The 25749-nt window shown below is 45.3% G+C and overlaps 1 protein-coding gene across 9 annotated transcripts in view; it reads left to right on the top strand.

Annotated features, from left to right (window-relative positions):
* KIF21A (kinesin family member 21A) overlaps positions 1-25749 on the top strand; it is an 820176-nt gene that overhangs the window by 340637 nt on the left and 453790 nt on the right. The gene's annotated exons all lie outside the window — the stretch shown is intronic.

Here is a 25749-nt window from a genome sequence, read left to right as displayed (position 1 = left end):
AAATCTATTTGGAAAGCACGTAGGGTATTAAATCAGACACGGATACAGCTAGAGCGCTGGGATCCCTTCGGCAAGGACGGTTCCAGTCCTTTCGTAAAAGAGGTGCAAGGGGTCAATTTAATCAGAGGTCTTCATTTCAGACCAACAGATATCAACCTTATAACCAACAAGGATATAGGCAATACAATACAGGCAATCAGTACAGGACCTCCAACTCCTCTTACCAGCAGCAGTCTAGGGGCAAGTCCTCCAATAGAGGGAGGAATCAACAGTCTAACAAACGACAATGATTTCAGGCAGGCGCTCCCCACAAAGCAGATCCCGGAAAACGACCACTATCTGTCTCAATACTTCAACAACTGGATATCCATAACATCAGACAAATGGGTTTTGGACGTAATAAGCAGAGGCCATACCCTAGAGTTTGTGGAAATGCCACCAGATCACCCCCCGGTGCTCAGGCATCCCCAACATCATCAGGATCTGCAAAAGGAAGTACTTTCACTATTGCAGAAGGGGGCTATAGAGGAAGTACCTCAACAACACCGAGGGAAAGGCTTCTATTCGCATTTCTTCCTCATCAAAAAGAAACAATCTCTGAAGTGGAGACAGGTATTGGATTTGAGAGATCTGAATCAATACATAAAGAAAATTCCCTTCCGAATGCTTTCCTTGCAAGAGGTCCTTCTAATGTTAAAAGAGAAAGACTACATGGCGTCACTGGATCTCATGGATGCATACTTCCATATCCCAATTCATCGGAAGCAGAGGAAGTTTTTAAGGTTTGCTGTGGAGAGTCGCCATTTCCAATTCAAGGTGTTGCCTTTTGGCCTCAAATCGGCCCGAGGGTGTTTACCAAATGCATGGCCCCGGTGGCGGCCCACTTAAGGTTGAAGGGGCATTGCATTTACCCATATCTCGACGATTGGCTGGAGACAGGACCATCATTCACAAGAGCCAGAAGAAGGTCCCTTCAGTGCTGCATCCGCCTTTTCCATCGGTTAGGACTAAGGACCAACTTGGAAAAGTCTTCCCTGATTCCAGCTCAGGGCATTCAATTCCTAGGGGCATGGATATGCACCAAGGAAACGAAAGCATACCCATCCGAGGAAAGGATGAGAAAAATAATAAGCCTTGCAACATCCCTTCAAACAAAAAGGTTCACTTTTGTGCGAATGTACAAAACCTTGTTGGGGATGATGTCCTCTTGCATCCCATTGATTCCAAACTGCCGTCTTCGAATGAGACCCTTGCAGGAACATCTAGACGAGCAGTGGGTTCAGTCCAAAAGAACCTTCGAAGATCGGATTACCATCACTCAACGTATGAAGGTGGCCATGTCATGGTGGAAGGTTCAGAAGAACTTGAATCAGGGTCTCAACTTTGTACCTCAAACTCACAAATATGTGATGACGACGGACGCTTCCTTGCAAGGATGGGGCTCCTGGATCTCCAGGAGCTGGAGATCCAGGGCCACTGGTCAGAGTGGGAAGCACAGCTTCACATAAATCTGTTGGAGCTCAAAGCGGTGTTTCTGGGGCTCCAAGCTTTCCTTCCCAGGATACAGAACTCGTCGGTGCTCATTCAGACGGACAGCACCACGACTATGTTTTATCTTCTGAAGCAAGGAGGAACAAGATCCAAACCTCTTTCTGCGCTGGCGCAAAGAATTTGGAAATGGCTGATAAAACACAACATTTCTATTCGGGTGCAGCATATACAAGGCATCCTCAACACAAGAGCAGACGTCCTGAGTCGCACGACAAGTGTGCTGCACGAGTGGGAACTGAACGACACTCAGCTTCACAGAGTATTCCAAAGATGGGGCACACCAACGTTCGACTTGTTCGCAACCCGGAACAATTCGAAATGCGATCAGTTTACGTCCAGGTACCCTCAGCGGGATTCCAAAGGAGATGCGTTTCACATGGACTGGACGGGAATGTTCGCTTACGCGTTCCCACCAATTCCTTTAATACCACGAGCGATTCGCAAAATGAGATCAGAACCATGTCATGTCATTCTGATAGCACCAGCTTGGCCGAGGCAGGCATGGTTTTTAGATCTGCTGCAGATGTCGAAAGTCAACAAGGTGCAATTCCCGACATTCCAGAGCCTCATATCAATGAGCAACGGACAAATTCTGCATCCGGACCTACCATCGCTAAAATTATCCGCATGGAACCTCATGAGCGGGAATTTCAAGCCATGAGTATTCCACAAGACTGCAGACAAATACTTTCACAATCCAGAGCTATGTCAACCAACAAGACATACACAGCCAAATGGACACGCTTCTGTCACTGGTGTACTAGTCAAAGTCTACATCCATTGACGGTACCCCCAGAAGGTATTCTGCCCTACCTGTTGTCGTTATCAAAAGCAGGTCTGTCTCATGCCTCGCTAAAGGTGCATTTGGCGGCGATTTCAAGATTTAGGAGAACGCCAGATGAGCCGTCTCCGGTTCCACAGGCTGATAAAAGAGTTAGTTAAAGGGCTCTTTAGAGCTTTTCCACCCATTCTACGACCGCCAGTACCCTGGCATCTCAATACAGTCTTGACGCAGCTTATGAGGCCACCATTTGAGCCTATACACAGGACAGACTTACAATTCCTCTCTTGGAAGACAGCCCTGGTGCTAGCTCTGACCTCGGCGAGGAGAGTTAGCGAAATACAAGCCTTTTCGGTGGAAGAGCCTTTTCTGCAATTTCGACAGGACAGGGTTATACTACGGACAAATCCTAAGTTTATACCCAAGGTCCCTACTTCTTTTCACTTGAATGAGCCAATTATTTTGCCTACCTTCTTCAACAATCCCTCATCTGAAGCAGAAAGAGCGCTGCATTCTTTGGACATCGCTAGATGTTTGAAATTCTACATCGAACGAACAAGAACATTCCGCAAATCTAAACAGTTATTCATTGCATTTGAAGGTCAGAGGAAAGGGCTACCTCTGTCAAGACTGAGTATCGCCAGATGGATATCATCGGCTATCATTAAGTGTCATGAGAAAGCTGGAAAGCCGCTTCATTCCAGAGTGACTGCTCATTCCACAAGAAAGATGGCGACATCGATAGCCTTATTTGCAGGAGTGTCTCTACCTGACATCTGCAGAGCAGCGACTTGGAAGAGTGTGCATTCATTTACCAAGCACTACTGTCTTGACACTGCGTGGAAAGAGGACACGGCAGTGGGGCAAGCTGTTCTGAAACGTCTGTTACAATAAGGTATTCTGTATTTCTCTATTAATACTCTATGCAATGTGTGTATATATATATATTTATATATCTAAATGTAGAATCTGATTTTGTTATACATGGTTTTCTATTCTTATCTGCCCTGTATATTTTCAGATCATGTTCTAATGATATTTCAGCTGCAGATCTTCCTTTTGGGTTCTATCGTGGAAACGCTGCAGGCTTTGTGGGTACTACTTACTAATCTGATACAAGCATGTGAATCTATGAAAGATGTAATACTGGAGAAGGAATTAGTTACTTACCTGTACACTATAGTTCTCCAGTATTATCTTTCATAGATTCACATGCGCCCGCCCACCTCCCCGTTTCTCAGGCAGAACTTATTGTCTCGGTATTTATCCAGGTCTCTCACTTGGGGCCGGAAATCTGAGGCAGGAAGCTTCTGCTGGGGAGTGTGAGGGCAGGGCAGCTATGCTGATTGGCTGACTTTTGGACTAAACAATGAGGAGGTCTGGTTACCAAATACTACATTCCCTAGGGGCTTTTCTATGCAGTTTTTCTTCTCTATGATACTGCTTTGGTCATTCTGTTACCGTGAGACTCCCACCATGACGACGGGGAAGATACAAGCATGTGAATCTATGAAATATAATACTGGAGAACTATAGTGTACAGGTAAGTAACTAATTCCATCACTCCTTTGTTAATGCAGAGGATCATTTTGCTGACAATACTGAGGTTGCTCCCATGCAGGAATTGCAGCCCATCTGATTCCTATTTACCTCCTGCGAGGGATGAGGCCCTGCTTTCCACCAAGACGGGCTGTCTGAACACACTTACCCACAGGTAATTGGGAAGTTAGATCACCCTACAGTGATTCTCGCTGATTCTCCCACCCTAGCCCGCTAGGATAGAAAGCGCTAGGTAGGAGCACAAAATATAACAGTACTGACATGCGAGCATATATTCTCTGTAACAGCTCAATGGTTGAGTTGTTTATCTTCTTCACCATTCTCGTAATGCGGATCACACTATTCTGTTTCCTTCTATTGATTATTGCAGTGCACATATTTTACACTAGACTCCTAATGCTTCAATAAATATTAAAATGCCACATTGTGTATTTCTTGTGTTTCTCTTTGGGCAAGCATGAGTTATCAAACAAAAAGGTTCAAGATCTGTTTCCATGATTTCCTTGGAGAGTCAGGATTGTCATGTTCTGAGGTTGCACATTTACCTGTTACCTTGCCAGGTTAGGGGTACAGATGGTGCACTGTGAGCTAGCAGGACTAAGACCAACATATCCTAATGGTGTGTGTAGAAGCAGTCTTGCTCAGTTTTGACGTTTTATGTCCAACAAATGCACAGTTTTTACTGAGAAAGTATGAACCGTACGACCCCTCCCCCCCCCCCCCTTCCCACTCCCTCTGGACATTCATGCTATGATCCCGCTCTTTCAGCCTCTATCCTGAATTTAAGTGAATTTAAGTGAGAGTGAGGTCGACTCTGAGGCTATTGGAACTAATGGCCTCCTGTATCCTGCTAGTTGAGCATGCCAGGTGGCATATGCAGGCTTTGCAGTGGGATCTGAAGTCCCAGTGGTCCCAACATCAAGTGGACCTCTCCGACCATGTTCAGATTTCAGAGAAGACTGCAATAGATCTGCAGTGGTGGCTACTGGACCTCATTAGGTCAGTGAGAGACCCCTCTCTCTTCCTCACCCAGGTTTAGGGCAGCCAGCTGGTAGAGGTGAAGATCAGAGGTGTCTGATTTCCGGCAGACTTCACCTTCTGGAGCGGAGGGCCATCCCCTAAGCGTTGAAAGTCTAAATGCCATCCATCAAGAAGAGGCTGGTACAGGTGCTCACGGACAACACCACATCCATGTAGTACTGCAACAAACAGTGCTGGGTGGCATCACAGACTCTGAATGCCAGTACGAACATACTCAGCTGTTGGTGCCTAGTAGATCACAAATAACACCCGGTGGTGATGAAAGGTTTCTTCACAAATGAGGAGAAACCTGGCTCCATCTGTTTGCTACCGCCAAGAATGAGAAACTTCTGCGCAGCAGAGTTTCCAAGGCGTCTCTCACTCTTGAGACATTCCACCTCAAGTCAAACTCTGGACCAGTGTATGCCTTTCCTCTGATGAGGACCGACTGTGCTCAAGTCATCTTAGTGACTCTGAGCTCGTCACAGAGAGTATGGTATGAGCATCTGCCCTCTGATCAGGCCGGGCCCTCCAGGAGGATCTGCTGTTTCAGCAGAAAAGTCAGGTTCTCCACCATTGCCTTCACAATCTCCACCTTCATGTATGGAGATTCAGCAGCGCAAACCGAATGCCTTTGATCTCACCGGAGGTAGAGAATGTCATCTTGGCAGCCAGGCGTCCCTCAGCAAAGGCTGTATACGCCTGTTGCTAGTAAAAGTTTTTGGTTTGGTGCTGCGCACACCAGATTGACCCACCTCCAGGCCCAATCGTCTGATGTCCTGCTGTTTGTTCTATCCCGTAGCCTAGCAAGGTCTTGCTTTGGGAACTGTTAAAGGTTATCTTTTGGCTCTTTCGGCCTTCCTGCAGTTGCCTGATTAGCCTTCCTTGTTTAAATCACTGGTTGTGATGAGGTTTTTAATGCATTATATGTTTCCCCCTTCTCCTTTTGTGATGCCCCAGTGGGACCTCCATTTCATCCTTAATTATTTAATGTGCACTCCATTTGATTTGCTCCACAGCTGCCACCTACGCCTTCTCACCATCAAAACTGTGTTCCATCACCTCAGCACGGCTTGTGAGTGAGCTTCAGGCTCTGTGTTCATCCACCATACACCACCTAATTTTCTGATAAGCTGGTTCTGTGAAATAGGGCATCCTTTCTGCTGAAAGTTATGACATTGATCCAAATTGGTCAATCCATTACACTGCAGGGTTCTGTGCTGTGCCTCCTCTAAGGAGGAGGAGAGACTCCATCGCTTGGACTCAACAGAAGCGCTCCGCTTCTACATTGATCATGCAAGCTCTTTGTGTGGTTCGCCGAAGTGCAAACTGGCAAGGCTGGGCAGAAGCATACAGTCTCATGCTAGATCGTGCTCTGCATTAAGATCTACTATGTATTGACCTAGAAGCAGCCTCTGAAATGATTGCAAACTCAATCCACCAGGGCCAAAGCTACTAACACTGTGTAAGCACAATGCATCCCTGTCAGAGATATTTGCCAGCTAGTTACACAAACGTCCCTCTATACATTCACAAAGCAGTATTGTCTGGACAGCCAAATCTGCCAAGAAAGGCTCTTTGCCCACTCAGCCCTGCAGGACTTTCTGGTCTGGGTTCATTCACAGCCCATTTCCTATTAGGTACTGCATTGGTATCTGTTCAAAGGGTGAAAAACCTGCAGCTAGAAGTCTCTGTAAGAAGAACAAGTTACTTACCTTTGGTAACACTCTTTCTGGTAGTGACTCTATCTAGCTTCAGATTTCTCACCGACTCTCCCATCCTCCCATTATGTGATGGTACTCTACCCATTAATAAAATACCAAGTCTAGGAATCTTCACTCTGGTCTATCAATTTCCTCTTGGGGCTCTACGTCTGGGGACGCGAACAGTCTCAAAAGAAACTGACATCAACGTACGGGTGTGACGCCTATATAGGTCCACACATGTCACTTCCGGAGCAGAACAATGTAATTGCAGAGCTTGTTTTAAGCATTTACATATTCATCCTCTCCGTTTAGGCTGATGATGACCACCATGTGGGGTTCAAATGCTCTGTACTATAGTACATGCATAAGCTTGTTATTGGACGTTCGCGAAAGCTATTATTCTTCAAAATTAATATTAATAAGAAATAGGCATTCTTTTTATCAGTGTAAAAGAGTTTGTTCAACAAACGGTGTTTTTTAAAATATTCTACACAATGAGTTTTATTGGCTCCCCAGGCATGAAAAGGCATTTCATTGGACTTCGGTGGGGAATTTTCTTTCAAAGTGAACTACCTTTTTCCCTGTGCTTTCTGGAAAACGTACTTTTTGTTTTGAATGATTTTCATGTGCCCCCCCAGTCCGGGACAAGGCATTTTTCTTGGTCTTCAGTAGGGAATATGTTTTTCTAAAGGAATCTAAATGTGATTGGAGCAGGGTAAAATGGAGCGCTAGGAGACATACCTCAATCCTAATGTAATGACTATATGAAGCATGCTGTGGAATAACAGTAGTTTAAATGCAACGCGTGCTGTATTGTAGATTCACAGGCCTTATTTTCCACTGAAGCACTTAATCTCCTATCTAGACTCACTGGTGGTGAGAAATAATCTAGGTTGGAGCATGTTTTCTGATGCATTTACGGCTTGTACATTACCTTTGCAATGCAGGCTTTACCAAGTGTTGCCTTTACTCCCGTCTTTTCCCCACAGACTTCTTTACCACACATGCCTTTTCCATGCATTAAAGTACAAGAAAGTATAACTCCCCAATTGTAGGGAGTATATGAGTTTAAAAAAAAAAGAGGTAAGAGGTTTACTCAATAGGTAGTATAGGTGTTAAATGTATTATCCAGTATTGGATCTTTTATAGATTCCCATGCTTGAATCATTACCCGTCGTCGAAGTGGGAGTCCCACGGTACAATAGTAAAGGAGTAAGTATAACTATAATAGGCTATAATGGCAATAGGCCATCTGTTTAATAGCCCGTCTATCTTTTTAAAAAAGGACCAATCTTGCTAGCACCTTCTAAAACCTTCCCAAGAGAAGCAGAGCCCCTCAGCTTTTGACTGCTCGTCGTGTGTGTGAAGGGAATATCCCTGAGCTCTGCTCTGTTTCTTCTACAAGAATATTTAAACTTGCTCTATATTGGTAATGTCTGACAGAAAAGGCCTTTTCCATCCCTGCAATACCAGTCGGGGAAAAATAGAGTGCATGTGCATGACTCGCATAAGGATTGCCTGTACTGCCTCTCCCCCCAACACAAGGTAAAAGAGTACAACATTTGCTGTACTTTCTCTTCAAACTTCAAAAACCTTGAGGGATGGGGGGGGGAGGGTGGTCTTGTGACTACAAAAAGTCAAAGCTCAAAAAACCTCTTCTGATGATGATAGCGATACCTCTTCCAGGTCTCACAAGAGAGCTAGGTCCCATGAAGGGACTTCTGAGAAGAGCAGAAAATCCCTGAACACTACTCATCAGGCTAAGAACTCTAAAGTATATTATTTAAAAGGATAAACTGAAACAATTCTCCTCAGAGACAGCCTTATCTTTGCCATCTACGCCTTCTAAAAGGCATACAGACTACCTTTGTTCCTCCTCCTCAGATCTGTCAAAGACGAAACTCAAATCTGCCTTCAAGGCTAGTCAACATTACCGTCTATAGCAACATCATCGACTATGGCTGTCTCGTCGTTAATGCCATCGACGGCTAACACAATGTTGATAGCCTCCATAGACGCTCCCATCTCGTCTACAAAGATTTCCCCATCATCTAATCTTCGTCGACGACATTGCGACCTGAAGTTACTTCACCCAGCAAAGTGTGACCTCTGCCTCCAAGCCGTTTATTAGACCTTAAAGAGTCTGATGATGATGGTCCTTTCGGAACAGCGCACTGCCCTTCCAAACTACACGGAAAAAAACAGGAAGAAGATGAGGACTTTGATGAAGAAAGGACAGTATTATCAGGACAATAATCCTCCTCCTGCTCAATGGCCTTATGAGCCCCTCAGATACTTCCCTGATCCTCCACCTAGACAGGAGGACTTTCCAATGCCTAGATTCTAAGTCCAGGATCTTCAAGCTGCGCTTTCAGACACAGGAAACCTTTCTCTCGAGCTCCTGAGGAACAGCAGGTGGCACAATCGCATCCTGTGTCTCCTGTTAATCTGGCACCTATTCCTCCACCTGCCACTCCTAGAATGACACCTGCTCCCCTTATAGCAGCACCACAGAGGGAAGATTCATTGTCATCTGATGACGAAAGAGAGAAAGGCGAGCTACCTGAGCCTCAACCTCCCTTAGATGCCTGGGATGACTGTCATACCCACACCGTCCCCACTTCCTTAAAACCTGGTTGATTCACCTCCAGAGGACATCAGAGATTTCCATAGCCTCATGGAAAGGTCAGCAACCAGGTTCCACCTCCCTATATCAGTCAAACTGTCCCAGTGTTTGTTCTATGATTTCAAGGAACAGACAAGAAAGTCAGTCTGGCTTGAACCCATCATCGACTATGTCTGGGAAGATGGTGTGAAGATCATTAGAAATCCTGCCATGGTGGCAGCCATCCTGCTTCGTATCTACAAAAAGTACAGAGCACCAGAAGCCACCAGACAAAGAGTGGCATAGTTTAGCCAATATTGGCAAAAAGTTCACCACTGTGTCTACCATCACAGTTCACACGGCTAGCACTCTGGCTATTCTGGGCCGTTATGACCAGCAAATGTGGCCAGATATCAGTTCCATCATTGACCTCATCCAGAAAACAGAAGACCTAAAACCAAGAAGTTCTTACAGGAGGGTGAACGCACCTCCACTGAGATCATAGATTGCGCCATGGACATCGCCTCCACAGGTTTCCGTCAACTGGCAGGCGTGGCTGTTTTAAGGCACCAGGGATGGCTTAGACCAACCTCTTTTAGACCAGAAGTTCAATCCAAGATACGGAACATGGCCTATGATTGAGACACACTGTTCGGCAAGCACATTGATGACCCTCTTCTTGCCATTAAAACAGATATGGACACAGCCAAGTCCCTCGGCACCCACCAGTACTGGAAGTTGCCCTTTTGAGGGGTACAGATGTGAGGTTTCTCAACCTATACAGGTGGCTGCCAATGTTCCCACCAATATCAGTCCTACCAGCCACAATACAGACCTGCTAATCGACAACAAGCATATCGTCAACCATCCACAACGAGTTAAACCAAGCAAGGCCAATGCAAAAGGCCACCACCTCAGATCAGGAATACCGGTTGTAAGGAGTGACTTCAACCAGGTACCAGCTACACCCCTTTCTTCTCAACTTGTGCGAATATATCAAATTACCTCCATCATTGGGAACAATCGCCTCAGAGAGATGGGTTTAGGACCTAGTCACGTATGGCCACACCCTGGAGTTTATGGAAAGAGCACCTAATACTCCGCCAAGGAGAGCACAACTCCCTCGTCTTAGTTTATTACGAAAGGAAGCCTTCATAATGCTTGCCAAGGGAGCAATAGAGAAAGTTCCACCTGCCCGAAAGGTAAACGGATTATACTCCCGATTTTTCCTCATACACAAGAACTCAGGAAAATGAAGACCCATCCTAGATCTCAGAAAATTAAACAAATTTCTCCACTAGCAATCTTTCGGATGATAACTCTCATAAACATCCTTCACCTCCGCAACAGCGCAGACTACATGACGTCTCTGGATCTGGAAGATGCATAATTCCACATCCCCATTCATACCAAACTTCGCAAATACCTTTGCTTCACTGTAGCTGCTACCCATTACCGATTCAGAGTCCTTTCATTTGGCCTCAAGTCAGCCTCTCAGGAAACAAGGTCATCCGGTATTTCCCTACCTAGATGACTGGCTGCTCAAAGCTTCGACTCCAAAGCAAGCTACCAAAGCCTGCCTGGCTCTCTTCCTCAAACTGGGTCTCAATGTAAATCAACAGAAATCCTCTCCCACTCCCAAACTATGATGTTTCTAGGAGCCGACCTCGATACTATTCAGAACAAAGCCTTCCTCTCCCAGGAAAGACAAAAGAGACTAGCAGACTTGGCTCGAAAAATATCAAGAAAAATGTACGTTTCTGTGAGGCTGTTCTAGTTGCTATTAGGCTTGAGTTTGTCGGCAATCAACCTAGGCTCTGCGCACATCAAGATGAGAGCATTGCGGAAAGAACTGCAGCTCAAATGGATATATTCAGAAGGGTCCTTTTGAAGAATTGATTTCCATAACCTCAAAGATGATAGACACGCAAACGTGGTGAGCTCACAGATCTCATCTATCTCAGGCCCTCACGTTTGTGACATTGGCACCCGATTTTATCATCACTATGGATTGTTCCCAGGAACACTGGGGAGGCAACTTGCAGGACCTTCAGATCCAAGGAAAGTGGTCGACACGTCACAGGTCCATGCATATCAACAGCCTGGAACTGAAAGCCACCTTTCTCACCCATCTTTCTTCCAAGAATAGCAGGATCGTCTGTGCTGTTCTGTACAGACAATACAACCAGCATGGATTATATCAACAAACAAGGAGCTACCAAATTTGTCACACTCTTTCACGAAGCCCAAGAGCTTTGGAGTTGGCCCTTGACTCACAACATATCCCTGAAGGTTGAGCATGTGTCCTGAGTACACAATGCCCCAGCAGATACTCTCAGCAGGACCAAAGACAGTTGCCACGAGTGGAAACTCGACCAACGATAGCTGGACAAAATATTCTCAATGTGCCAAAAAACAGCACTGGATCTCTCCTCATCAAACAGCACCAAATGCTAGTTCTATGCCAGTCGATAGCCCCTTCCAGGGTCATGAAAATGCCCTTTCGATGCGATGGTCTTAAATATATGCATACGCACCCCCCCACCCCACTCCTTCCTTCCCACTAATTCCCAGGGTTCTCAATAAGACGAAAGTGGAGCACTGACGCCCGATCTCGATCATCCCCAAGTGGCCCAGGCAGCATTGGTTATGGAGCTCATCCTCCTGTCAGAGATCAGGCCTATACTCCTGACACCAACAAGTACACTCCTGACAATGAACTAGGGTCAGATACTGCATCTGGAGCCAGCCTCTCTTCACTTGCATGCATGGGTCCTGACTTCTATAAGTTTCAAGACTTTGAAGATTACTCAAGTATGCAGGGATATTATATGCAAAGAATGAGCGAAAGGCACAAATAAAACCTACAAGTTAAAATGGAAATTATTCTGTTCCGGCTATCAACAAAATGACTTACACCTGTATGAGGCCTCTCCTGAACAGATTTAGCCTTATCTTCTCTTTGGCCAATTCGAGCCTGGTACATGCAGCAGTCAACGTTCACCCTGCCGCATTTTCAAGATACAGATGCTCTGCGCAGACTCTATCTCTCTGCTCAACAATAGTCCTAAAAATATTCATGAAAGGATTGTTCAGAGCTTTCCCACAGTGCGAGCTCCTCCACCAGAATGGAATTTCAGTTTGGTTCTCTTGCAACTGTTGAAACAGCCCTTCAAACCCATTCACAACGCTGATCAAAAATGTCTTATGTGGAAAGTTGCTCTGTTACTCACTCTCACATCCACGAGAAGTGCCCGTGAAATATTGGCCTTTCCAACACAGGCGTCTTCTACATTTCTCTGAAGAGTTCGTACTTCTCAGAACGCATCCAAAACTCATTCCCATGTTTTTTTCTCAATTTCATCTCAACGAACCTGTAATACTTCAAACTTTTTCCCCCAGTCCAGCCGCACCGACTGAAATGGCTCTCCCTATCTTGGACATTAAATGATGTCTCAAATGTTACCTCCACTGAACAAAGAATATTCACAATACAGATCAACTACTTGTCTCTTATGGACAATCTTGTCAAGGGTCTGCAGTAGCAAAAGCAACGATAGCACGATTGATTTCAGCTACAATGCAGTTTTGCCACTCTAAAGCAGACAAGCCTTTAACAGCAAATGCTAAAGCGCATTCCACTCGAGCAGCAGCCACTTCCCTTGCTCAGTTTGCAGGCGTTTTGCTGGGGAAGATATGCCATGCTGCTACGTGGAACACCACCCACATGTTCACGCAGCACTACTGCCTGTAATCCACACAGCACAGTGACTCAGCCATAGGCCAGGCAGTGTTACGCCACCTCTTCCAATAAGTTGAGCCTCTTTTTATAGAAGTTTTTGTTCATGTTAAGTTCAAGTGTATTTCACGTTTACTTATCTATGGTTTATAGATATGAATACTTGCAATTTCAAGATGTCTTTGCTGTAGATATATTTTATGCATATACAGTGAGGTATATTTTGTTTATACTACTATAAAGATGTTACTTGTTACCAACCATCCTCTGAGGGTACTTTACCTACCTACAATACTGCTTGCTATTCTGATTCTAGTTACTTACCTGTAACTGGAATTATCCAGTATTGGTATCTTTCATAGATTCACATGCAATCAACTGCCCTGCTCTGAGAGGTTTCCCTTATGCCTATGGATATTATTTCCACTTGTGCTTGAAAATCTGAGGGACTCTGCATTTCTTGGGAAGGGTGCTTGCACCTGATTGCTCATAGTTCAAGTTTGCTCCTTTTTTTTAAAAGTACATAGATAGGCTATTAAACTGATGGCCAATTGCCATTATAACCTTTTATAATTACACATACTGCCTTACTATTTTACTGTGGGACTCCCAGTTTGCAGACGGGGAATGATTCAAGCATGTGAATCTATGAAGGAAACCAATACTGGATAACAACAGTTACAGGTAAGTAACTTTTCTTTTTAAAAAGTGAAGTGGCGATATTACTCCCACAGAAGTAAGGAGTAAAGTATTGGAATAGTTGGCAGTTTAATACTCAAGTATTATATTTAAAAATATTTGAGTTTTGTTTTAAATAATTTGAACTACTTTTTTAGGGGCATAATATAAAGGCTATTGCAAATAAAGGTAGGGAGTGTTTTAATTTTGAGGGTATTCTTATCATTTGGTTGAGAGCATTTTTTGGGGATTTTAGACGAAAAAAGAGTTCTGGCCATTTAATGCTTAAGTATTTTAAATTGCTAGTTTTTAAAATAATATATTATTAATTAGTAGCGAATTAGGTGCTAATTATTTTTGGAAGCCGGATGTAAAGGTTATTGGGGCTAAGGGTGAGAAATATATTAATTTTGAATGTATTATTGTTTTTTTAATTGGTTGAGAGTATTTATTTTGGGATTTATTTAATAAATAGAAAGGTGTTTGACGATTTGGTACACAAGTATTAATGTTTAAAATATTTGTGTATTTTTTTACAAATATTTATTAGCTGATAAATAATTTGCAACCCCTTTAGGAGCGTTTTGCAATAGTTATAGGGGATAAGGGGGGATAGTATATTAATACTAGAGTATTATTATATTTTTTGAGTTTTTTTAAATGTGGAAGTTTAAAACAGGATCGATTATTAATATGGTGTTTAAAAAAATGTTAGTTATGTTTTGGGTTGGCAAATTCAATACATTTTAGATCTGTCGGTCAGAACACCCACGCTGGGAAGCACATCATACCTACTGGATATACATGAGGCATCTCACAGGAATACACTGAATGACATACAGAAAGCGGGATATAGCGCTAGGATGCTGCATAACTGGGATCTCCGTATGCATATAGCACTGAGGCGCTATATTTACTAATGTCCAAACTAACCTGCATGACTTGGAACGTCTGTGGTCTTAATGACCACCGGAAAGCGAGACTGGTACAGGCATATCTAGTCTGACATGCAACAGACATATGTCTCCTACAGGCGACCCACCTGAAAGACAATGCCCGGACAAGATTGGCCAACAACAGATGGGGAGAAGTGCATACATCAAGCTACTCCCGCGGGGTGGATATAATGATTAGAAAAGGTGTACCCTGGCAGACACACAAAACAATAAGTGACCCAGAGGGCCGGTATCTAATACTAAGGGGGTTGTTATACAAGCAGTCGGTTATATTAGCCAACACATATGGCCCCAATACCGAAGACCCCAGTTTCTTTCAACAAGTGTGGCATAAGATACAGTCGCTGGGAATCAGTGCACTGTTATGGGGGAGGGGGGAGATTTCAATATTGTTCTGTCGCTCTCTTGGGTCAGGGAGGGAATGTCCCGCACACATCACCCACGGGCAGGGAATAATGCAGGACCACCACTTGGTTGATTCGTGGCGCACACTCCACCCCACGGCTCGTGAAGGCACGTGCGTAACACAGCAGTATTAAGCGTGGTCCAGACTGGACTTCTGGCTAGCGACTAAAGACTTATATGCATGGGCTGTAGATGCAAACCATCAAGCTCGCACATAATCAGACCATGCCCCGGTGACGCTCACTCTCTCGGTGCCAAAACCCTATATACAGCCATTCGCGTGGTGGCTCCCAACAAATGCACTTTCAGACACAGCATTTAGGGAGAACCTCAGAACACAGATCACAGAATACTTTGAGCAAAACACGGGCTCGGTGGACACAATAGGAACACTGTGGGAGGCGTTTAAAGTAGTGATGCAGGGGTTCTGCATAGCCTGACAATCTGGAGTGCCTCGCAACATCCGGGCATGCTTGAACAGATTGGAAGCAGAGATACGAACACTAGAGGCACAGTACTATCATACCCCCACCCCCACGACCCTCGCTGATATTCGAGAAACACTGACCGAATACCAGGGGGAGGCAGGCCGAGAAACTACATTTCTACACAAACAAACAAAGGCGAATCGCTATGGGGAGGGGGACAGGCCGGGAAAGACACTCGCAAACATGCTCCGGAACCCGGTGGGTCCATACTTATCACTGAACTCACCACCCCGAAGGACACCCTAGTACACTCCCCGCCTGACATTGTAGCCACTATGAAAGACTTTTATGAACTGCTGTATACCTCCCGGTCCCACCCACCGACCGAGGTTCTGCAGGATTATTTCAGCTCGGTGGAACTGCTGTGGTTTGGCAGAGCCCACCGGGAATATATGGACGTCCCCTTACTATGGAAGACGTGCAACGCACTATAGGCAGCCTGCCAGCTGATAAGGCAGCTGGGGCGGATGGCCTAACAGCCAAATTCTATAAAGAATACTCCGAGCTCCTGGCACCACAACTTTTAGCCGTTTACCAAGAGGCAGCGGAATCGGGCATTTTGCCTGGCTCCATGCGTGAGGCCATAATTATCACAATATTAAAGCCCGATAAAAACCCCGCACGATGCAACTCTTATCGGCCACTCTCACTTATTAGCTTGGATGCAAAGATTTTTGATAGGTTACTGGCTGCCTGTCTTCAGCCGTTGCTACCCCTGATAGTCAGACCGGATCAGTCCGGTTTCATACCGGGGAGATCCACCTCTCACAACCTGAGAAAATTGTTCGCGTTTCTACACTACCTCACCCCACATGTGCTTGCGGTATCACCGCTATTGGACGCCACTAAGGCATTTGATTCCTTGGAGTGGGGGTTTCTTTTGCCGCTCCTACACAGACTGGGCATGAGTCCTAGGTTCATTAAAAAAATCCAGCTGCTCTATACCATGCCCACGGCGCGCCTACGAGTGAATGGCCTGGTCTCAAATATGATATCTATTACAAGGGGCACAAGACAAGGATGCCCCTTGTCGCCATTATTATTCGCAATAGCTATCGAGCCGCTGGCGGCCAGAATCAAACAGCACCACGCAAACAAAGGAACCGGGTTCACCACGCGAGGACTCACTGTGTCAATGTACGCAGATGATATCACCCTATACATGGTAAATCCAAAAGACAACTTCTCATTCATGACACGTGAGGTGGTGCGATACGGTGGATTGTCAGGTGTGGAGGTAAACTTGAGCAAATCCGTCATAATTCTTCTGACATCTGAGACACAGCCCTTGAATACAGATTACCCCATAGGCCAGGCGACTGTGCAGACATGATATATGGGCGTCCGGATAAGTAACGACTTGCAAGAGATCTGTACGAACAATTACGGAAGAGTGATGGACTGGATAGAGGACATAGTGTGGAGGTGGAAGCCTCTCCCTCTTTCTCTGATAGACCGCATAGCGGTGGCCAAAATGGTTCTCCTGACAAATCTATTATATTTATTTGTGAATATCCCTATGCCCCTCACAATGCAATTTTTCAAAAAACTCCATTCCTTAATGATTGAACTGCTCTGAGCAGGGCGCCAACCAAGGATCTCCTGGGAAATACTCACGTTACCTCAGGCCTCAGGGCGCGCTGGCAGCTCCAGACTTCGCCCGCTACGCGTACTGTGCGCAGGCTCAATTCTTGCACTATTGGGTACACCCCACCCCATTTCAACCCCACGTCGCTATTGAACTGGACAGAGTTACTCCACTCCTGCTTAACACCGCCATTTATAAATCCTTCAAGCGCCCACGCCCAGTAGGGGCACTGTGGTGGGCATGGGGAGGTCTCTGCTAACGCGCCAACATAGACATACCATACGCTCCCTCCATGCCCCTGGCGGATAACCCGCTTATCCCACCACTCATGGAAAATAAGGTGCTAGCTTGGGTACACCACATACTGGCTGGTCAAGACCTATACCCCGGGGATAACTTCCTCACACTGCTACAGATGTGCGGGCCTACGCCCCCATCAGCACTAGATATGCTGCTGTAAAACCAGATACGGGCGGCCTGTAGAAGCAAATTTGGAACATTTCCGAAGCCGCCCCCACAGCTGTATACATTAGAAAATATACTTTATACCATCACACAGAGAGATCACCAGATTACTGTACCGGCATCTCGCGCGGCGTGGGAGGTAGACCTGGGTGAGAGCATCACTGATGAGCAATGGGACTTTAGCTGCAGGCAGCTGGAACAGATGACCCCAAATTATCGGCTCTGACTAATACACTACAAGTACGTACGCTGACTATATAGAACTCCCATGCAACTACAGCGGATGGGATTGCGTTCGGACAATAACTGTTAGAGATGTGGGTCGCCCAAGCATCATTCATACACCTGGCATGGCAGTGCAGGCCAATTGCAAATTTCTGGTTTAAAATATTACACTATGCTGGAAACATAACGGGACAAACCTTGCCCTGCACGCCACTGGTGGCTCTGCTGGGAGTCATCCCTCACATACCACCGAAGTTGAGGAAACTGCCAGCTATTTCACTACTGATGGCGAAGAGACAGGTGGCCATGCATTAGGGTGCTGTTCACCCTCCAACATTGAAGGAATGGGTCCATGAGGTGGCTTACTGCAGGACCCAGCTGGCGGAATACTGGGAGCTAATGCCGGCGTGCTCGCCCCAGAGACATATGGGACCCATTTGTGAGCTGGCTGAGCACTGCAGACATAGAAGAAACCTAGAACAAAGACATAATAATGCTGAATGCCCCGAACTGACCTGGGAAATATGGGGCGACCTTTTTGCCAATATGTGAATGAGACAGACATGCCTGCAAACTGGTCTCTGTTTTGCATGACTAGATGTACAATTGCGAAGATAATGAAATGCATTGTTGCACTGTTCCATGTTCAAAAATGCTAGAAAAGATGCAATAATGATACAACATATAAGTTGCAACTTCCCAAATGCTACCCGACAGATCGGTTTGTAACGAATTATTGTTTAAGAAATGCCACTGTTTGTAACCTTATGTAAAATGCTAATAAAAAAAAAAGAAATTCACTGGAATAGTAATACCGTTTAAAAAAACTACAAAATAGATTATCGCCAGTTTTACATAACATAATTATTTGCACCACCATAGATTTCAGATCTCATCAGTGTTGTAGTATGTAAGGTCCTAAGCAGAGCAAGACTGTGGTCCAAGTTCTGCATATGTGAGTTACTTATTCTTGGCAAAGTAGTAGTGATTTTTCAGTGAATTTCTGGGTTTTTTGTGGAAATTAAAATGTTACTATCTTTCTGGTGCAGAACTCCACTTTCATTTCTTTTTTTCAGTTAATGTAAAGTATTATGTATTAAAGTAGTAAGGAAGCTTTGGAAAGTATTGCAAAACATTTGTGACCACACCCCATTCACCATACACGGCCTTTGGTCATGCTTGGCTAGGGAGCAGGGTTGGGTGGCCTTTGGCTGTGAGGGGGGATAGTTGGGCACATGCCTCGCGCCAAACGCCCTCCTCTGTGCTGTGCATGGCCCTGCGTCCATGGATTTGGCGCAGGGCCTCCTCTCACCGCAAATGGTCAGCCCATCACCGCACAGATATTGATTTGGAACGTAAACAGCCTCTGTAATTCAGTCAAGAGGGGCCTTGTCGTGCAGTACATTAAGCGGTTACATCCCAGTATAGTTTTCCTTCAAGAGACCCAGCTGCAGGGTACGCACTGCAGATTTTTGGGAAGAGAGGCCACACCACTCTGGCACACGCAGGGTTTACTAAAGGGGCCAGGGGAGTGGCTATACTGGTAAGGAAAAGCCCTCTTTTTAGGGTAATTAGAACCTGGGTGGATCCCAATGGCAGATATGTGAGAGTACAGGGCTACCTAGGATGAACTGAGATGACTCTGACGAGTGTATACGCCCCTCCAAGATTCAAGCACCTATTCTGGACAAAATGACTGATATTCTTTTAGGCTCCACCCCCACGTTGCACTTCGTAGGTGTAGACTTCCAAAGATGTCATGGCCACATGTCTTGACCGCTCTGGGACACAAACACCACCCCCCAGGTAACTGCGTTGGCTCAGTTCACTGATCATGGACCTGGTTAACCTATGGCGATGTTTACATCCCACTGATAGGTAATACTCTTATTTCTCAGGGGCCCACAGGGTCTGATCGAGGCTGGATTACGTTTTTGTGCCCCAGAGGAAATTGAAGAGATAAGACAAGCAGACTATCTGGCAAGAGGCCAATCTGACCACTTACCCCTTCTAGTTCAAGTGGGTCTTTTCAGGGGCATGCGGGCAACAAGGTGGAAATTAAATGCCTGGAACCTGAAAGACCAGGAGGTAGCACTGGACTCTGAGTAGACACTGAGCTATATTTCACTGAGAGTAAAGAGTCAGTGGGCTCCTATATTGTTCTTTGAGAAGCATTCAAGTCTGTGCTCTGTGACAGGGCCTAGAACTTGATTACACAGAAAAATCGAAAGGAGCCTGTGGAGCTTGAGGATCTGTAAAATCAGATCCTACAGCTTGAAGGATCACCAGGAATGGAGACTTAACCTCTTGTTCTCAGACAGAACAACTCTGCAAGTGGAGTATAGAGATTTAGCACAAGAAGGGGCCAAAAAACAGATGATGGCCACAATACACTGGCTCTATGAGGCAGGGGACAAAGCCGGTAGACTCCTGGAATGGCTAAGCAGGCGGGAACAGGAAGCTTGTTGGGTGCAAATACTCTGTCAAACAGGGTTAATTGCCACACTGATTCCCAAATTGTTGCTGAGTTCCTTGTTACTGTGAGTTCTACAGGCCCAGATCGCTTCATGATTCTGATACCATAGTGTGCTATTTGGCCTCGATTCCCACTTCAGTGCTGGACGAGGAAGCACCAGAATCTCTCGAAGGAAATCTAACACTGAGCTAGATACAGGCCGCTATAGAAAAACTGAGACCAGGGAAAACTCCGGGGCCCAAAGGCATTCTTGACGAGTTTTTTAAGCGAAATGCGTGCCTACTTGGGCCCCACCTGCTAAACTTATTCTGAGAGGTTGGGTAGTCGGGGGAACTTCCCTCGGATCTTCAGAGAGCCACCATTATAGTACTTCCCAAAGAAGGGAAACCAAGGGACAGGTGCGACTCATAACGCCCGATGTCTGTGGTTAACGCTAAGACAAAACCATTGGCCACTATCCTGGCACTATCCTGGCTACTCGACTGTTGCAGATTATTACCCCCTGATACGTTATGTTATTTTAGGTCATTTTGTAGAGCGCACAACTGCCCCAGCAAAGGGGCGTCCCAGCGCTAACAGCAACAAAAGGCAACTGAGAGCAAAATAAAAACATAATAAAAAAAAGTGAAGACTGGTAAGCTTAAAAAATCAATTGGCAAACAGAACGGGAGAGAACTGCAAGAGAGGCCTATAGTGAAGGAAAGCCTTACTGAAAGCCAGATATTTGTCTATGCTTCTGATGGGCTTAGGGAGGGTGTTACTGAGTTTAGCGGAAAGCACGCCCACAGGCACAAACTCTCCTAACCCGGGGAACAACCACCTGGTGTTGGCTGATCGAGAGTAGATGTTGGGTGGGGGTGTAGGAAGAGAGCAAGCCAGCTAGGATGCCAGGGGAGGAAGACTTCAAGATCCTGAAAGCAATACAAAGGGACTTAAACTCCACACGTCTAGCCACTGGCAACCAATGTAATTGGCGCATAGCACTAGAGGTAGAGCAGAATCTAGGCATGCCAAGAAGAATTCTAGCGGCTGCATTTTTGACCCTCTGCAGTTTCATAATCTCCGACTTGTTGGCCCCTAAGTAGAGCAAGTTGGCGTACTTTGACAGGATGGATGCCTGGACTATCACCTGCCTGGTGAAAGGATTTTTAAAAAAACAGCAGAGGTTTGAGTCCGCGTAGAATGCCAAAATACGTTGCCGCCACCTTCTTGGTTTGGGTCTGAAAGTTAAGAGCTGAATCGACCCAAACTCCTAGGTTTTTAACCACCTGTTTGGTGGCGGGTGCACAACCCAAGGTAGCAGGCTACCAGCGTTCGCTCCACAGCTCCGGACCTTACCTTACCAGCAAGACCTCAGACTTGCTGGCATTGAGCTGGAGGCATTTGGCAGTCATCCACCCCGCGACCTCCGCAAGACCTCTCCGAAACTTAACAGCGTTGTGCAGACCATCGTTGGAGAGTGCAACTACCAACTGCGTATCATCAGCATAGGACACTATTGTCAGCCCTCTCCTCTTGGCCACCACAACTAGAGGCTGAACATACAGATTAAAGAGCGTTGGACTCAATACTGAGCCCTGCGGCACTCCCTGTTTGATAGCGTGGACTCTGGAGGTGAAAGGGGGGCCAACACCTAGAAGGTCCTTTCCGAGCGAAAGGAAGCAAACCACTCCAGTGCAAGGCCCACGATGCCAGCCTCCTCCAACCTCTGCAACAAAATCTGATGAGAGACTGTATCAAATGCGGCACTGAGATCCAATAAGGTCAGTACCGAAGTACGTCGCTTATCCAGTGCTGGCCTCAGATGTTCGGTCACCACTAAAAGCGAAGACTCTGTGCGAAGACCCGGGCAGAAGCCGCACTGGGAGGAGTCAAGTATGTAATTCTCCTCCAGAAAACCTGATAAGATGGAGTTTATATAGGCTTGGAAGATCTTAGTGGCCCATGGCAAAAGGGAAATAGGACGGAAGTTCACGGGTTTATCTGAGTCAAGGGTGGGTTTCTTTAATAAAGGAACCACCCTGGCCTGCTTCCAAGTCCTAGGGACCGTGGCCATAGACGGGGATATGTTAATAACCTGGTACAGAGGTGTAAGAAGCACAGGTTACAGTCCTGTAAGTTGGTCAGGCTTCATGGAATCCGCACTGGAACCAGATTTAACCTTGTTGCATAGTACACGCAGCACATCCTCAGTGATAGGCGGAAAGCGGCAAGCGTATGGGAGGAGGGGGTTGAACCCCCAGGACCCGAGCCCATGGTCACCTGAGGAAAGGTCTTGTAGATGTTTTCCACCTTGATGATAAAGAAAGAGGCGAGAGCCTCACATTGCTCATTGGACTTGATAGAGGAAACAGCGGGTGCCCCAGCCCTTTTAAGATCTTGAAGTATAGAGAAGATTCTCTTGGTGGGGTTTTTACTGTTCCCAATCTCTTCAGCATAGTAGACATAGTAGTTCTTTCTGAACGGCCCTATGATATTTCTACGTGGCTGACTGATAACATCCCTTCAAGATAGGGGCGAAATCTCGTCTCCACGCCCGCTCCATCCTCTTACAAGCTTTGCACATATTATCGAGTTTGTTGTTGTACCAAAGATTGGATTTCGTACTACAACACTTAGCTCGTTTAACAGGAATAAGTTTCTCCAGAGGGCGAGATAACCAATCTGATAACGCTTTGATACATTGAGATCAGTCGGAATTCATGCCCGGTAGGTCTACACACCTTAACCTGAGAGGCACACATAATTGGCTGACCACAGTGCAGACTGGCTCGACACCACTTCTTCCTCTCCCTTGACGTTAAGAAGGTGTTTGACGCCATCCTCTGACCTTACGCTACTGAAATTTGGCTTCCGCCATGAATTCAGAAAGTGGGTGGTGGTGCTCTACTGGAACCCTGTTGAAGAGGTAGGGTCAATGAGAAGATGTCAGCCGAATTCCAGATAGGCAGGGGAACCAAGCAAAGTTGTACCCACTTTCGCTTGCCCTCGAAGTAGAATCCCTTGCATGTGTGGTGAGGTTGCCCCCCGGAGCGCGGGGGTTCCCAATCTCTGCAGCTGATGAGAAAAAGAGAAAATATTGTTTTACGCTGACAATATATGGAGGGGCCTACCTCTCTCCCTGATTGGGTGGGCAGCCTTATTTGAAATTATTACACTCCACAAACTACTATATGTGCTTCAGGATACATGCTGTCCAGTTTCCGAGATGGTATTCACCAAGATTAACATGGACTTGAGGACCCTACTGTGGGATGGGGGCACCCAATATGATCGCTTAAAACATTACAGCATACCCAATATAATGGTGGGCTTGCGCTCCTGGATATAGAAGGGTACTATTGAATGGCCCACGGGATAAACATTAACTGGATTTATGGCCCCTCAGGATCACCCGATATTTAGGCTTGAGCATGCTCTGCTAGAACACAAATCGCACCTACACTATCTATATGGAGGGAAAGGATCCCAGACACCACCACTGGCAACATAGGTCTCACTGACAGTCTGGGGCAAGGCCGCAAAGGCACTCGGTTGGGCCCACACGATCACTAGAGATACACCACTTTGAAAAGGAACATGGCTGCAAGAGGTAGCAAAGCTGCGGGGATTTGGGACATGGGATACCATGGGTAATTCCAAGGTGGGAGATATCCTCGAGAAAGAGAATATTATGCCCTTAACCTCTGCACAAAGGCAATACCATCTACACCCAACCCAATTATTAAAGTACACGCAGCTGCGACATGCCTGGCGGGCTGAGGGGCTGGAGATACCTAATATGCCCAACTCAAGTAAATATTAATGGAAGAATTGGGAAGGGGCACAGTCTCCGCCACATATAGAATGATTAATTATAATATACCTGAAACCCTGGGCCAGCTATGAGAGAGGTGGCAGCAAGATGTGGTTGAACTAGAAGACATAGATTTGGAGGCGGCGTTGATGCACCAAAGTCGTGCCTATGCCTGATACAATTCAAAATACTCCATAGGGTTTACTATGACCGTCGTAGATTACGTAACATTGGGAGAGTATCTACTCCGAATTGCTTCCTATGTGTCTAAGATATAGGGTTCTTTATGCATGCAATTTGGGAATGCCCCCATATATAAACCTACTGGAAAGCTATCGTCCAGGAACTCTCAGTCATTTATGATGTTTCACTCCCGCTCAAACCGTGATATGTTTTGTTGGGGATTCTCAACCATGTTGATGTTCCACGCTTTAAACTTCTCTTTAGCTCCCTGGGCTTAGTGGTGAACAAAAGAAATGTGGCTAAGCACTGCGGAGCTCCAGAGATACCTTCCATACTCAAATGGCGAAGGGGTATGGACCTCTGTATGGCAGCAGAGAAAGTGACCTACTGTAGGCGAGGCTGTCCCCGTAAGTTTGACAAAATCTAAGGGTGGTGGAGAGCCTACTGTTGGCTGCGGCCCAAAGAGGGCTGCCCTGGTACAACATCTGGCCTGACTGCCTGTCGGACTCAATCAATATAAGCAATGTTTTGCCATGCTTAATGTGTACCGTTTCTATGTAACTGTGTGGCTTAAGATGTGCATCATACAATTTAATGTGGCATTATGTACTCTTTACAGATATATGTGGGTGATGGCGCATGTTGTAGGTGACTGTATTGCCTTAATTGGTTTGTGCATAAACATGAAAATATTAAATATTCAAAAAAATAAAATGTACATTTGAAAGGAAATTGTTTTATGACTAAATTTGTATTTTTTGGGTTATACATTGAATAACTTTATTTACCACCTTTAGTAGAGTTAGGATGTATCTTGGTATGGTAATTTTTTTATTCTTCAAGTAGAACAGTTATTTAAAGAAAACATAAAACAAACCCATTTAATATTTTCAGTAAAGATGAGTTAAAAAAGGACATGAATTAAAAACGCATGGTAAAAATAACGAGTGTGGTAAAGAACATTTCCATAGTAATACATATAATTCTGTGGTGAAGACATGCATTGTAAAAACTGTGTGGTAAAGGCAGTTGAATTCTTTTGGGAGTGGCAGTGACATAGGGATGAGTCATTCTTGCCATTCCTTATGAATGAATAAATACTTGGAAGAAAAACCTTTACTTTATCTATCCCAAAAGTAGATGACTGGACTATGCACATTATTTTAATCTATAAAAGAAGCAAACCACAAATATATGGTTACAGGTAAGTAATATTTTTCACTGACAATTCTGTTTTTTGTTCTTTCTATATGCACAGTTCCAGTTTGACCATGCATTGCCTATTGTCTTGCCACTAGATTTCACTGCCCTCAATTTGAAAATAATTTGAAGAGAGTTTATTCTAAGTTTGTTTAGGATTTACTGATTAGTATTACATAAACTTAACAAGGTAGTGTTTGATCATGCCTCCAAAGTTACCTACAAATATTGTAAAATGTCATATTTTAAACAGTATCTTGATAGTATATTTTGTGCTGTTTTTAGTCACAAATCTGATACATAATTTTTAACTTTTTATCGCTTCCT

Source organism: Lissotriton helveticus, chromosome 1_1 (assembly GCF_964261635.1).
Source record: "Lissotriton helveticus chromosome 1_1, aLisHel1.1, whole genome shotgun sequence".
NCBI lineage: Eukaryota > Metazoa > Chordata > Amphibia > Caudata > Salamandridae > Lissotriton > Lissotriton helveticus.
The sequence above is the reverse complement of the archived record's forward strand: the minus strand, read 5'-3'. Positions and strand labels throughout refer to the sequence as shown.